Source organism: Pholcus phalangioides, unplaced genomic scaffold (assembly GCF_987345545.1).
Source record: "Pholcus phalangioides strain wild (caught in Gottingen) unplaced genomic scaffold, Ppha-v1.0 ptg000002l_1, whole genome shotgun sequence".
Classification (NCBI taxonomy): Eukaryota; Metazoa; Arthropoda; class Arachnida; order Araneae; family Pholcidae; genus Pholcus; species Pholcus phalangioides.
In genome coordinates this window covers 567,904-579,567 of record NW_028301595.1, presented here as the reverse complement: position 1 = coordinate 579,567, position 11,664 = coordinate 567,904, and the positions used below count along the sequence as shown (strand labels likewise).

Genomic DNA, 11,664 nt, shown 5'->3' with positions numbered 1-11,664 from the left:
TCCACAATATCAATGAGAAGTCAAATCCGTAATCAAGTTATTTTTCCACTGGAATATTTAGTCGAGAAATTTTTCACCAGATATTTAGAATTTAATCTAAAGCTAACTAAAGCCAGCCCAAACAAAGAGGCGAGGGTTGATGTTACCATGTCCAACAATGGACCGTAGCCGGGACGGCATATCAAAGGGTGCGTTGCACTCGGGCGGCAGTCTAAGCTTTTTTTGATTGGAAATAAGAGTTCGATTAGAAACATAATTTTTTAAAATTTTATTTTGGAATAATAAAAAGTTGCGACAACACGCGCTATCACTCCTTTGAGACATATTTTGAAAATGTCGAGAAAACTTGAGGGAACAAGCGGGGGGGGGGGGCGTAATACCAGAAACAGGAATGGACTCTATTACACAAGTGCAGTTTAGTTTCCTCACCCAGAGGTGAGGAAAACCATTCATGGTTTTGCCGCACTTCTAGTCTAATAATAATAATAATAATAATAATTCTAGTTTAATTTTCGTGCCCACTTCATTCCCCCAATTCACCGCCCTGTGCTATACCCCCATTGATCCTCACCCTTGTAAATATGCCCGTGTCTCTAAGTTACTCTTTCGGTCACGACATGTTTGCGTACTGTTTTGATCACTCCCACGCTCACAGACGCTCTAGGTCAGTGGTTCTCAACCACGGCCGTCCCCGAGGTCATGGACCCTCGGGCCGAGTGAATTTTCTGAGGCCCTACGTGGCAAATTCTTGAAAATTTCAACCAGATAACATTTTTGCGAAGCCCCCCCCCCCGGCGCCGTGCTTTTGTGAGCCCATGCGTTAAGAAGCCATTGCCCACGGCCCGGTTGATTTCTTTTTTGTGAGTTGGGGGCCTGGTCATACAAACGACTAATGAGAAAAACGTGGAGAAAAATGAAACGGGGAATCAATCACGGCCCAGTTGGGCGCATGTCAGGACCTGGTATTGGGTCGCAGCCCGACGGTTGAGTATCACCTCTCTAAGTCACCTGTTTTGTCACTCACTCACCTAGACCCCTCACTCCACTCTCTAGGCCAGTGTTTCCCAAAGTGGGCAATATGGTGGGCGATGGAATGGTCCAAGGGGGCGATAGAAGCTACGAGTATAACATAAGATCCTATGGGTTTGCTGGAGTCGGGGGGGGGGGGGGGGTGATGAGAGAAAAAAAATTCTGAAGAAAGGGGAGTGATGGAACAAAACGTTTGGGAAACTATGCTCTAGTGTGGCCAGTGATTCCCAACGTGGGCGTTAACGCCCCCCTAGGGCATGGAATGTTCCGGGGGGTAGTAGAAGCTACGAGCAATCTAACACCATACGATCCCATGTTATACCCGTAGTTTCTACCGCCCCCTGGAACATTCCATCGCCCCTCAGGAGGCGTTAACGTGCACGTTGGGAATCACTGTTCTAGAGTCTAAACAAAGGCGTATTTGTACCAACAACGAATTTCACAACCTGTGGGGGGGGGGATACAAATTTTGCTACCCTCCTCCCATTCTAATAATTTTCTTCACCCACTCATTCCTGAAATTTGCCGCCCTGTACTGAATACACAGCAATTTTTCCACCCACTTCAAATAAAGGCAAAGAAATAATTTCAGTTCTCACTTGTCCGGGGCTTGGAGAAACCCCTCATCACACTCCCTCAGTTTCCGCCATGGGAACCTTGGAGTATGTGTTTTGGCGTTAACAAGGTTCAATTCTGCTGACAAAAAAAAAACAGTCGAGTACCGTATTTCATTTGCAAACACATTTATCGTAAGTATGCCCAATACATTCCTAATGGGATTCAAGTCAGGACTCATCAATGGCCAGTCTTAACCCGATACATTTTCGCGATTAAAGAGCTTTTTTGTGGCACCAGATCTTTGAAAAGACAACGTTATAATGTTGAAATGTCCAGTTTGGTCTTCCTAAATCTTCTACAATTAGTAGCAAATTGCTCTCGAGGATCTCCTTTAAGCATCAGAGTTTTGACGACCAATTTCAAAAGTTAAGGAAGCCTGACCATTAAAAGCAAATGCTGTCCACACCATTATCGAAGCTCCACCGTACTGTCTGCTGAAAACATCCGTCCGTCTGAAACACGTGAGTTTCATTTTTATTGCACCACTAATGGTAACTATACCAAGCTGTCTCCAGAAAACATATGATTTCGTGCCCATTTCAGACTCTTTTCTCCACCTTTGTTTGGTGCTGCTTCCTTGTGAGAGGCGATTTCCTAACCCTCTTTTATCAATTAAATGCAAGCTTCTCTGATCTGTCTATAAACTTTACTTAACATTTTTTGTGTTGAAGCCAATCTTCCAACCGGTTTCGTTTTCGCGTAAACTTGTACTGCGTTGCCTACTACAATTAGGTGGTTTTGGCTTCTGGCACGCACGTTGGATCAATGCACGTCAGACACTTCATTTCGACCTGCTCAAAGCAATATCTATGCCTATTTCTCAAAATCTTGAGTTTAAAAAATCTAAAACCTATTTTCCTTGACAATGAAAATAGTTTAATTTTAGGTTTTTGCATTCTGATCACAAGGGGAAAAAAAATCAAAATCTGAAACAGTACCCATGCCGCCAGGGCCACAACTAGAGGGGGGGACACCCTCCCTCCAGGGAGGAGCTGCAGACGGAGCAACAGCCGCGGACGACAGAATTTGGGGGGGGGGGGCAACAGTTTTAGGTGGGAACAAGGAACACCGTAGCAAAATTTTCGAATTTTAAAGTTGTGGAGGCGGCAAAATAATGTTTGACCCGAGCGGCAAAAATCCTAGTTACGGTCCTGCACGGCGCAGTTAAAAATCTATAGTGTCTATACTTTGAGACGGACTGTATATTTACCTCTACGACGGGCGGTTAATGAGATAAAGACCGCTTTAGCACTTACAGGTCGCCCTGTATAGCGTACATACAGTCAAACGTCGTTAGTGTTTGGTAATGCGTCACTCCGCTTACCGGGTCACTTGTTTTAAAATCCCGATTGCACTCTATGGTGTTCCTCAGTTATTAAACTCTGATAATGCGTCTCCAAACTCCGCTTAAGTGGGTGGACACTATTGTGAAAATATATCTTCAACGAATTTCATATAAATCGGAAACTCTTCGCACAAAGGCTGATTAATTATAGGTGGTTTTACTGCCGTTCGGTAGAGCATCCGCGTCGTCGTAAGAGAAGCCGATAAGGCCATATGCGTTCCGCCTTACATCTTCTACAAATTTCAAGCCGTTTCCAAGGGATGGACGCATCTGGCGTTTATTTATAAATCAAATTTTTGTAACAACGAATACGATGCAAATATCTGAACATGTGAGCGTCTCTTAACGTTTCAAAGCATCCATTCACTAGGTCAACCGTTGTGATCTTCGATATAGTTCTTGACGACCGTTGGTCCATATACTGTCTCTTATTTCCTATCAATGTTTCACGATCTTGCCCTTGATGTTTCGCAATAGAAATATGGGCATATCCAATGGACCTGGCTCTAATCTAGGTAGAAGCCAGGTGATAGACTTTCAATTTGTTCATTCATCTGCCTTAATAAGCTATCTCTTTAGAATTATATACCTTGTAAAAAATAAAACTTTTTTTTTTTTCGATTTTCGTCTCAATAATATGAGGTCCGTGTATGATCTTTGGAACCTTCGAGCCATACCAAAGCCTCCTAGATACTACTTCTAGGAGGCTTTGGCCATACCCATGTAGGCGCATGCGATAAGATAGCCCAACAAATATGATATGGCTGTTCCGACTCGAAAGTGAGATTTTCACTTTTTCTTTGGCATAAAATCTTTGAAATATGCACACATCACTCTCTCTCTCTCTCTAAGCTCTATATTTTGTGTTTTTTTAGTGAAGGTGGATAGTCGCTTCAAGTGTAAAATTCCAATTAATAAATTAATGTAACTTTTATTTTCTCCAATGCATTTTTGATATTAAACATTATTATTATCACTGGAGTAGTTTTTAGCATAAAACTGTAAAAAAAACGAAAAAGTAAAGACTGTCTACTGAAGTAAAAAAATGACCCTATCTTAGGCTCCATGACCCTAGGATGGAAGGGATGATTAAGGCAAATATAATAAGCGTTTAAATGAATGTAAGTAACTTGAATTAATAAATTTCTGAGATTGAACTCATTTGAACAACGAAAAGTTCGTTTTATGAGCTTGAATGCATCAATGTGGGGATAGTAAGCTAAGTAATGAGGCCCTGACTTACTTCGTTTACCGAGCCACTCCGCTTATGGGGTCATATTTGTGATTTTCCAGGAGTGGTTCCTTAACGAGGTTTGACCGTGCATGCTGTAGAAAACGGATAAGAGATTCTTCAAGTTTCAACTAACAACTAATATGCTACCAGCATAGGGCTACTTCAAAAGCAGCAAATCCCCTTCAAATTATCAAATTCGTTCCATCACCCTCCCGCCCCCCCCCCCTACTTTGCCTAATAAATTTCTGATCATGACATCAATCAAAGGTTTCCACCGCTAACGAAATCAATCCATCATCTACTGATTATCGAACGAGAAGACACTCATGCCGAGACCATTTTCCTCGACCAATCACGTAATAAAGTATAAAAAAAGATAGAGGTTCGATCTGTTCGTTATCTAAAATTTTCAGAAGCATATTTATTTGCCTATGGGAGCAAAAAAAAAAAAAAAAAAAATTCCATTCCTTATTATTTTCCTGAAAAGCGTATACGTGCGTACCTCAGGGTGCGGTGAAGTGACCCTTCGTACTCCCCTCCCACTTACCCATAGTAACATAGGGTGCACCATGCATACATATCCCCCCTCCCCTTCACCAACTGGTATTGATGGATCACGGGGAATGTAAGCCCCCTCCCCCCAAAGCCACCATATTCATGTGCCGCTACAGGAATAAGCTTTATATTCACGGCTGAGTTTCCAGGGAGAAAGCTCTGTCTGGAAAATGAAACGGGATAAGAAGGGGGGAAGCACTGCCTTGAGGTACTATCGGTTCACCCAAACATACTCCAATCTATAGGGTAGAGATCCCGACCACCCTCCCCACCTTGAAGAACCCTCTCTACATATCACCGAGAACAATTAGGAGGGCTTTGGAAATAGGGGGGGGTGCCCCCCCATTTTTATAGTTCCCTTGGTCGGCACATGTACCTCCCCAACTCCTATTGATCCAATACCCACCCTATGGAAGAAGGGAGGCTTTATATACACATTGAATAAGGAGAAGGGTGGCTTGAGATATATATTAGGGGGGGGGAATGGCGCTGGAGAAGCTAAATAATGTCCCTGGAGCTCTACTGGAAGCTTGAGTATGGGGAGAAAAAACCAGGCAGGAAAAGGATTCCTCTTCTTTGTCCTGGATTTTTTTTTTGCTGCCCCTAAAACTGAAGTCGTTGGAGGGAAAATGGTAGACCAGACCCGGGTCCCTGGGAGATTAGATAATGTAAGGATATCGAGAAAAATGAGACTAGAGAAGAGTATGGGCTTGTATAGGAAGGGGGTGTGGGTTCCACGGGCGCATGCGATAAGAGGGTGACATACGTGAATGTATAAAAAGGTGTATCAAAACCCGGCTAAAAACGGGGCGGGAACTGGTACATACAACAGTAGTAGAAGTGTTTTCTTTCTTACTTTAAGGTCTGAAATCTCAGGGAGGAAAAAGGCCCTTTTTTTACTTTCTGGGTTCACTAAAAGTGTAGAAAAGTGTGGAAAAAGTAGAGTTGGTAATCGGATGGAACAAGAAGACGACAACTACACCCTTCCATCACTTGCAAAACACTCTCTTTTCCGCGGATTCCAGCCCGATTTTAGTTCTTATTTTTCCTGCCTACAGAGTGAGTGAGCGAGAGTTAGACTTTATATATAACAGCTGAGGTCGGTTCCAGGACACAGATTTACCAAAAAACTTTTCTATCTTTCCGCGGAATGGAAACTCCCAGACAATTTTTTTTTCCTTCGGGAATAAAATGGTCATTCGATGCATGAATTTGTACAGGGTGACTGTAAATAAACTGGCACTACTCAGACGGCGATTCTGATGGAGCTATTTTGATGAAACTTGGTAACAGTGGGACCTCGTTTGTACGTCGCTCGGTTATGAGACTTTTACATTTATACCACGTTTGTATCTTCGATCGCGATTGGTCGATATACATTTTATTATTACAATAATTCATTTTTTCGACGCAAAACCTCAATTATTCGACGCTTTCACTTCGACTCTTATGAAAAAACGTCATTTAACATCCATCAAATGCGCACAATTTTCCTATGCAGTGAAAACACGTTGCTGCAACAATTCTTTTTGCATATTGTCACCGCAAAAGCCACAAATTTTTTGGGTGATTGCTGACGCTTATGAAAATAGCCAGTGGCTGATGGCCATTTAGAGTGGCACTCAAGTGATTTGTTTATTGCTTTTCCTGAGAATATGTGAACGCAACGAGCACCAAAGAAACGATGGGTTTCAATTGTTTTGACGGCCATATGTCCTTTCAGAATTTTTCTTCTAATGTTTTCAGTGTTATTCCCCCCCCCCCCCGGGTAAGAACACACATCCCACACTCACACACATTGTAAGCATTTGTAGGTTGAGAGCAACAGGTCTACAACGGTGCAACTGTTCAATCATTGCACTTCACTGATATTTACGAAAATTGATGACAGATGGCAGCCCTACACACAACAAGCATGACACGGCAATAAACTTCACTTTAGATTCACAGCACGTACGCGCACATTCCAACATGTACCAATTCGTTAGAAATTCCCCAGAGAAATGTGGACGACGTCCACGTGTTGTTTAGTAGTAGTATATAGCAAGTTCTTTTGATCACACACAATTTCCTGTAGAATATTTGGACCATGGAGGGAAAAGAAACATTTAATAAAAAAAATAGTTCAACTTTTGACCACCAGGTGAAAAAGTGACGCTTTTTTATCGTAGTTATATTTTTCCTACGGTCCAAATAATGCATACAGTATATCAAGTTTCACTGAAATACGTCTACCACAACGGGTGCTATATAGATCGGATTAGTGTCAGTATAGTCTCTACCTGAGGATGGGGTGACTGACGGCTGCTGCTAAAGTTAAGGGCAGTATTGCCAACGGTCAAAAATTTTCCAACTAGATTCTTCATCAAAAACAACTAGAAACCGGGCTTAAAACAACTAGAATTTATGTTAGTCATTATTTAGATTACTATACGTCCCGTATTTCCCGTGACATCCCCGTATTTTCACGTAATTTAATGATAGAATACTAGCAAAATTTTTTTTGAAAATGACTAGAAAAACAACTAGCAAAGCAACAAGAAAAAAACAACTAGATGGGCATTTTGTCCAATTAAATGGCCAAAAATAAGACCAGATCTAGTTGGAAAATAATTAAGTTGGCAAGACTGGTTAAGGGAGGCTCTACTCGAATCGTCACGCTACTGTGCGTGTTATAAGGAAAGATACCCCGTGGTAATTGGTTAGCGCAGCGTTTCTCAACCTTTCTGAATCCAAGTACCAGTAAAATGTCCTTGTTCAGTTCGACGGACAGCAAAATTATAACATGATTTTATCCCGTGTTTTACGGGACTGATTATATTATGATTATATTTCACTGACTTATATTTATGAATGTTCTATTTTAGACAGTTTTGTGTTACAGTAAAACCTATCTTTTGCTGACACCGGTGGAACAGAAAAACCGACTGTAAAAGAGGGGTGACTGTTAATCAGGAATTTGAAATGCAAACTTTTATTATTCAAGCGGAAATCGTTATTTGGACTTGAAGGGGGGAGGGGTGACCGCATCTAAGGGGGGAATGTCCGTTACGAGGGAATTTTACTGTACTTCATACAGTTGCCCATTTTTTTTTCAATGAATCTTATCTGAATTTGAAACTCTTACTAAACTCAATGAAGATACAAGATTCATCGAAAGACTGGTTATTTGTGGAGATGAAGATTACAAGGAAGAAAATTCATCAAATTCATCAAGAAAATTCCCACCACGGGGACTCGAACCCCGGTCTCTCGCTTGCCGGACGAGTGCTCTACCATCTAAGCTATGGAAACAGATAGAATATTTCAAACTTGGAGCATATTGGTTTCTATATGCATAGGGCCATCTGGTTGGCCTTTGTCATTCAAATACAAATACAAATACAAATACAAATACAACGCCACAACAGGCAAAATGCCCAACGAGGTGGCTGATAAAAAGATGCCCATAAAAATATGATTGTCATATGTTTCAAAAATACAGCAACCCAATTAAAAATGCAATTAACACAAATTACAAACAATATATACACATGATAAAATATTATACAATGCCCATAAAGAATACTTATGGTTGTCTTATTCTAAGAATGGATAGCTTCTCGATTTACCCCAACATGTTTATCGTATTTCTTTTTAAACGTGTCAATTGTGTTACAATTTACTACCTCCGGGGGTAAGCTATTCCATTTATTAACAACCCTATTGGAGAAAAATTCCCTGCGACACCATAACCTTGCATTGTCCCTCACCAATCGATACTGGTGTCCCCTTGTAAAAGCAGTCGATTGGCGGTGTACTAAAAGTTCATGGTCCATCCTATCCATCCCACTGAAAATTTTGAACACTTCGATCATATCTCCTCGACACCTGCGTTCATCCAATGTAAACATATTCAAAAAATGAAGTCTTTCTTCATAACTCAAGCCCTGTGTGCCAATAAGGACACGCGTAGCTCTTCTCTGCACCCCTTCAACCAAGTCTATGTCCCTCTGTAGGTATGGTCTCCAAAACCTTACAGCATACTCCAGTCCAGGGCGAACTAAGCCTCGAAAAAGCGGAAGAATGACTTTAGGAGAACGCGAAGAGACCTTTTTGAAAATGAGACCAAGCATTCTATTCGCTTTTTTGACAACCGCTGAAGAATGTTCAGAAAACTTAAGTCGCTCGTCAATGAGAATTCCCAAATCGGTGACTCTAGTTGCAACCGGGATAGTGACACCATTCAACTCGTAAGAGAACCGTGGGTTGTTCGAACCAAAATGAGCGACCATGCACTTATCTACGCTAAACGTCATGCTCCATTCATTTGCCCATGCTGCAATCTTGCTTAAGTTGGTCTGGAGCAACTCCCTATCGCTTTCATTTCCGATTACCCCCATTAGCTTCACATCATCTGCGAATTTGCTAGTAATTCCATCGATACCCTGATCGAGTTTGTCGATAAAAAGTGAAAAAAGTATGGGGCCAAGGACACTTCCCTGAGGAACTCCACTTGTGACGTCTGTCCAACCAGAGAATTCCCCGTTCACCATAACTCGTTGCGACCTATCTCTTAACCACGATTCTATCCAATTCAGCAAGTTGCCCCCTATTCCAATCTCGTGTAAACGCTTCAAGAGTTTGCCATGTTGGACCCGATCGAATGCCTTCTGGAAATCAAGGTAAACAACGTCGACATTTTTGCTCTTACCCAAAGCCTTAGTCACGTAATCATAGAAGCAAAGGAGGTTAGTTACACATGACTTCCCCTTCCTGAACCCATGCTGATTATCCGACAATACATTATTCTCGTCTATCCACTTCACAAACTGCCTTTTGATGATAATTTCCAAAATTTTCGAGAGGGAGCTCGTCAAACTCACTGGACGATAATTAGACACCACTTCTCTACTACCCTTCTTAAATATCGGAACAACGTTAGCCAGTTTCCAATCTCTCGGGACGATACCCTCAGCAACACTACTCCTGTATATCTGTGCGACTGGCCCCAACAATTCATTAGCACCTTCCCTGAGAACCCTGGGATAGATATCACCTGGTCCTGGTGCTTTGCTTGCACATACATTTCTTAGAAGATTTAGGACCTCCACGTCTTCCACTTGAATATCGTTGAGCGTTTTATTACCCCATGCAACACCCGTATATCGAATATCATTATCTCCATTAAAAACCGACGCGAAAAAGTCATTGAAAGCACTACACATGCCTACATTGCTCTCTACTTTTGAGCCTCCTATCGAGAGGGGGCCAACTGTCCCCTTACATCCATTATTGACGTATCGAAAAAATGATTTTGGGTCAGAGCCAATGTTATCTGCCAACCTAGATTCAACTTGCTTTTTACTATCCCTTATCGCTTTCTTCAACAGTCTTCTTTTATCAGTAAACAATGATAGGTCACCTTGTCCACTTTTATACTCCCTGAATGCTCTTTTCTTTTCAAGATAAAGGTTCCGCACGCTATCCGTGAACCATAGAGGGTGTGATGTACAAACACGCTTTTTTCGAACAAAGGGTATGACGTCGTGCAAAACAGAGGACAGCTTCGTACTAAATTCTTCCCATTGACTTACCACCCCTACTGATTCCAACCGGTCTTTGAAAACTTCCGCTAACCTTCTTCGCAAAACATCAAAGTTAGTTCTCCGAAAACAAGGAACCAGTCTTTTGTTATCAACCTTACCCGAGGAAAAGTTACAGTGAAATCTGACGATACGATGATCACTGGAAGAAAACTCTTCCCCCACCGAAACATGTTCAACTAGATCCTCAGAACTAGTAAGAACTAAATCCAAAATAGCAGTACCCCTAGTGGTTTCTGATACATGCTGATACAAAAAATTTTCGAGCACCAACTTAAGAAAGTCTCTTTCATACTGATTTCCAGATGAAAGGTTCTCCCAATCAATACCCGGGTAATTGAAATCCCCTAGTATGAGAACCCTCTTTCGCTTACACATGTAGGAAATTTCATCATGCATTTTGGCGATGTAGTTTTGATCCCTATTCGGTGGATTGTAACAAACCCCAACAATAAGCTTATGACGTCTTTTGTTCTCAAGTTCAACCCATATGGTTTCAATATCACTTCTCTGCACGTTACACTCTCTAGCCTTCAAACATGATTTCACGTATATCAACACTCCACCCCCTTTCCTATCAGATCTATTTCTCAAAAAAGTATCGTATCCGGAGATGTGTAAGAAAGATTCATCCCCATCGTTTGCCCAAGATTCTGTAATGGCTATAAGATCCAAGTCCTCCACAACTATCATAGTTTCTAAAAAATCTTTCTTGTTACCCAAGCTCCTGGCATTTATTCACGAGCTATTAGTTGATTGTTGACGCCGTCCATGTACGGTGCCTTTGCACATATATATACGCTCCAAGGTTGAAATATTCTATCTGCTTCCATAGCTTAGATGGTAGAGCACTCGTCCAGAAAGCGAGAGACCGGGGTTCGAGTCCCCGTGGGGGAGCAGTGATGAATTTTCTTCCTTGTAATCTTCATCTCCACAAATAACCAGTCTTTCGATGAATCTTGTATTGACAAGTGGAGAGGACGTTTCTATATGCATCAATGAAGATAGTTTTAATAGCTTATAAACTATATTTTGATGGCTGTAGAACTACATTTCAATTCACAGAAATTTCCAGTAGTTCTTCATTTTCTAACCCTTAGTAATTTTTCAGAAATTTTAGCAACAACTGTTGATTTTGACGACTTATGGCAAATGTTGTCCCGTATTTTGCCGTATTTAAGATTTTAAGATCCTTTCCGTATTTTACTTAATGAAATATAGTCATTAAGCCTATTCATATAGTCGGGCATCCTATAAATCTAATTTAAGCCAAGTTTTTGTTGCTAATTCTGGTTTAC

General features: G+C 41.3%; 1 non-coding gene across 1 annotated transcript; it reads left to right on the top strand.

The window, feature by feature from the left end:
- The first annotated feature begins 11,191 nt into the window (after window positions 1-11,191).
- On the top strand, window positions 11,192-11,265 carry TRNAS-AGA (transfer RNA serine (anticodon AGA)). The gene has a single exon. It is a non-coding gene; the product is annotated as a tRNA-Ser (tRNA).
- Window positions 11,266-11,664: the final 399 nt, after the last annotated feature.